Consider the following 4,300-nt stretch of genomic DNA (forward strand, 5'->3'; position numbering starts at 1 on the left):
GCAAAGGAGGGCACAAGATGCAGTGCGTGCATGGGGGTGTGCAAAGCAGGCAGGGTGGCACACGGGTGGGCGTGTGCACATGGATAGGGGAAGGCTGGGGTTACAGGTTGACCTGTGCTGAGGTGAGTGGGGGCTCATGGTGTTGCTCAGTGGTAGATTTGTTCTCACTGAGTGCTAACAGGAAACTCACACACCCTTTTTGTTTTGGCTGTGCCAGTGCTGTGATCCCTTGCTGCTGGGCTGGGGTGTTGGAAGGATGGTGTGCGTGCCGAGCTCCCATCTCTCTTGCAGGAATCAAGTGTAGAGCCAAAGGGATGTTTGGGCCAGGTGGCTGCAAGAAGGCTGGCTGTTTGGGATGGTGGTAGCTGATGGAAAATGGGTATTCCGTTCAGCTTTTAACAGAAGTCAGGGGTCCTACAGCAAGAATGACTAGGATCTCGAATGGCTTCAAACATGCACACTGAGTACATCTGTCCTGCCATGCCATCTCTGCTTCTTTCTGATGAAAGCATTTTTACGACCACGTGTTGGGCCTGTTTGCTTGAAGAAGGAGAAATGTTAGGTACAGTTCTAACCGAGAACTTCTGCTAGGATTTCTGTGTAATTTGAATCATGAGTGTTAGCACAGTTCTCCTACTACTAATGGCTTTCACTAAACCACGTCCCTCAACACAACATTCAGTCGTTCTTTGAACACCCCCAGGGTCGGTGACTCCACCAGCTCCCTGGGCAGTCCATTCCAGTGCTTGGCCACCCTTTCTGAGAAGTAATATTTCCTAATGTCCAGCCTGAATCTCCTCTGCTGCAGCTTGAAACCATTCCCTCTAGTTCTGTCAATAATGACACAAGAGGACAGGCCGTCCCCCAGCTCACTACAACCTCCCTTCAGGAAGTTATATTGAGCAAGAAGGTCTCCCCTGAGCCATCTCTTCTCCAGGCTGAGCATTCCCAGCTCCTGCAGCCTCTCCTCATATGGCCCCATTGTGCTCCAGAGCCCTCACCAACTTTGTTGCCCTTCTTTGAACACGTTCCAAAGCCTCAGTGTCTTTCTTGCAGTGAGGGGTCCAAAACTGGAAACAGAACTTGAGTTGCAGCATCACCAGTGCCGAGTACAGGGGGACAGTCACCTCTCCGCTCCTGCTGGCAGTGCTTTTTCTGGCGCAAAATGAATGTAAGTGTCACATGTGTAACATCCTTTTTGATGGAGTTCTCTGACGAGAGTCCTATGGATTTGAGACCTGACTTGAAGCCTGTGGGCATCACCCAGGAGTTGGAGTGCCAGGATTAGGCCAGGGAACAGGAACCTCTTTGGTGGTTATTAACTCCCACCTTTTTTGGTCAGGAATCTATGTATGTATTTTTGTTGGTTTTTTTTTCATGCAAAGAAGAGACCGGTGAAGCTGTGAGGTGTCTAGAGCACAAGTCTTATGGGGAGCTTCTTATGGAACTGGGATGATTTAGTCTGGAAGAGAGGAGGCTCAGGGAAAACCATATCACTCTCTGTGACTAACAGAAGAGAGGTTATGTGGAGGTGAGGGTTGTCCTGCTCTTCTCCCATGTAAGTAGTGACAGGAGTGGAAGGAACAACCTCAGGTTGTATGAGGGGAGATTCAGCTTGGATGTTAAGAAAACCATCTCCAAATGGGTGCTCAGACGCTGGAGGCATCTGCTGGCTGAGTGCTTTGTTGGGTGAGCATCACACTGCTGGAAAGCACGCAGCTGTTGTCTCTGCGAACAGCCCCATCCGTGGGGACTGGTGGCTTTTTCATGTTACCCTTGTGTTTCAAGTCCTACATCCAGTTACTCGTGCTGTTTGAAAGCACCATCTTAGAGGCTGCCTTAATTTCTCCAGCCCCGAGCTTTGTGCCACGGGAGCTCCCCTGCTTCTCCCAGGGATGGGCGACCAAATGGAAGGCCCAGCAGAAGTCTGGGTAGGTGATATCACTTGCTGTTCCTTTCCCCACCCGTGCCAGGAGAAGCAGGGAATGGGACTGGGGGACATCCCAGCGGTGGGATCCTGCCTCAGGAATAAACTAATCAGTGCATGGTTCACTTTCGCAGCCCCCTCCGGTGGAGCTGTTGGACGCAGCGCAATGCACAGCGCTGTGACACCCCCAAAGACCAGCTGTATGGCTCAGAGCTGCGGAGCAGCAGCGCCGAGGGCAGAACGCAGTCTGCAGACAGCCTGCAAACACACGCCACCTGCTGACAACACAGCGCAGAACCCACTTTGTTACGAGCCAATATCAAAGTATCAGCTCCTGAGAAAAAGCGAGAGGCTTGGATCTCTTGTACTGCCTCTGCACAGATCTGTGCAGCTGCTGCAGCGTGCTGCTTCCACGCAGGATGCTCTCCCCCCCATATGAGCGCACTGACTGCGGGGACACACACAGTCCTTTCTGACTGTGTGCCCCACTCAACCCCTGCTCCCCCCACACTCAGATGTGATTCTCCTGCAGGACCGTGGCCCGCCTACCCTGCAGAGCACTGGCTCAGAAAGGCACAGGGGAAAGGGAAAAAGCAACAACACTTTTTGTATCCGATACTGCCTTTTTGCAGAACCAACGCGTCATTTATGTTGAGAAGGAACAAAAATATTTTAATTTTTTTAAATGGAGAAGGCCCGTAAGATTCAAAGGGGTTAGAAGGGGCCTGAGATCATCAAGTCCAGCTGCCCTGCTGAAGCAGGCTTCCTACAGCAAACCACCCAGGAAAGCATCCAGGCAGGTTTGGATATCTCCAAAGGAGATCCAAGGAGACTCCACCGTGTCTCTGAAGAGCCTGCTCCATTGCCCCTGCACTCCCAGTGAAGAAGCTACTCCCGTATTCCAGTTTCTGCCCATTGCCCTTTGTTCTATCACAGCACACCGCTGAAAGAAGCGTACACTTCAGGCCATTACTCCTTGTCCTCCTGCTACGCACCACCTCATCCATTTGCCTTCCCTTCAGGTATCTACAAATGTTTATCAGGTCCCCCTCTTCACTCTTCTTTTCCCCAGGCTGAACAGACACAGGTCACGCAGCCCTTCCTCACACAGGAGATGCTGTAGGCTCTTCATCATCTCTGTGACCCTTTGCTGGACTTCTTCTAGGAGACCCCTGTCTTTTTTGAACTGTGGAACCCAGAACTGGGCACAATATTTTAAATGAGGCCTAACCACGATAGAGGGTTAGGATCACCTACCCCAGCCTGCTGGACACACTCCAATGCACCCAGACAGCCCGCAGCCTATGCTGACACATATGGTAGTTCTCCTCCAGGTGTAGGGCCCCACACTTGTTCTTCTTTCCCACTCTGCAGCCTGCCCAGGCCTCACAGCCCTCTGTTGTTCCAGCCACTCCTCCCAGCTTCCTATTACAGCTCACCTTCTGCGGGTGCACTCAGCCCTTCATCCCAGTACCGGATCAGACCCTGAACACGCCCAGCCCTCCCCTGCCGTGCCCACTGAACTGTGTCCCTCAGTGCCACAGCTCCGCGGCCCCGGAACACCTCCACAGACGGCGACCACGCCGCTCCCAGAGCCCGGCTGCCCTTTAACGAACTTACACCACATACACCACCTGCCCCCCCCGGTGCAACTCGGTGCCACCACTGGGGCCGCTCTCCCCCAGCCGGACCACCCCCGCTGGCCGTGCCGCTCCCGCCGCCCCCCGTTTCCCGGCCGCTCACCGCATGTCCCGCGCCGTGCGGTCCGTCACGCGGCGGCCGGCTGTGTCCCTGCTCCCCGCGGCGAGGCCCGGGCGAAGTCTCGCTGTGGCGGCGGGCGGCTCCCCCGGAACAGGCCGGACCTGCGGGCAGAGCGGACACGGCGTTACCGTGGAGCGGAAGCCACGCGACACCTCGCGGCCCGCCCTCAAGGTCAGCCGGCGCAGCGCCGAGCCCTGCCCACGAACCGCCCCGCCCCCCGAGCCGGGCTGGGCCGAGCCGAGCCGGGCGCCGCGACCGCGGCCCAGCGGGACGCACCCCCAGCCGCGGCCATGGCGGGGCGGCACCGCAACGAGCCCGCGCGCCGCCGCCTGACGTCCGACGCTGCGTGATGACGTCAGAGCCGGCGCCGGGGGGGAGGAGCCCGCTGGGGGCGGGGCGGGTCCTCCCCTCCCGCAGCCAATCAGAGCGCGGCGTTCCCGCTGTCCCGGCGCGCCGGCTGCAGTCGGACAACGGGACGTTCCGATACTGAGCCCTGATCTCTGAGCTGCTGGCGCCTGTCAGCTCCTGTCAGTCAGCTGCACAGCTGTCTGTGTGCACAGCTGTCTGTGTGCACAGCTGTCTGTGTGCACAGCTGTCTGTGTGCACAGCTGT

General features: G+C 56.5%; 1 long non-coding RNA gene across 1 annotated transcript; it reads right to left on the minus strand.

Moving 5' to 3' along the window:
* On the minus strand, positions 1–4,049 carry LOC140264732 (uncharacterized). The gene is made up of 3 exons (XR_011906094.1): positions 3,965–4,049; positions 3,671–3,789; positions 1–533 (listed from the first exon to the last, which is right to left on the minus strand). It is a non-coding gene; the product is annotated as an uncharacterized lncRNA (long non-coding RNA).
* Between the last annotated feature and the right edge of the window lie 251 nt (positions 4,050–4,300).

This window comes from Excalfactoria chinensis (genome assembly GCF_039878825.1).
Source record: "Excalfactoria chinensis isolate bCotChi1 chromosome Z unlocalized genomic scaffold, bCotChi1.hap2 SUPER_Z_unloc_1, whole genome shotgun sequence".
Classification (NCBI taxonomy): domain Eukaryota; kingdom Metazoa; phylum Chordata; class Aves; order Galliformes; family Phasianidae; genus Excalfactoria; species Excalfactoria chinensis.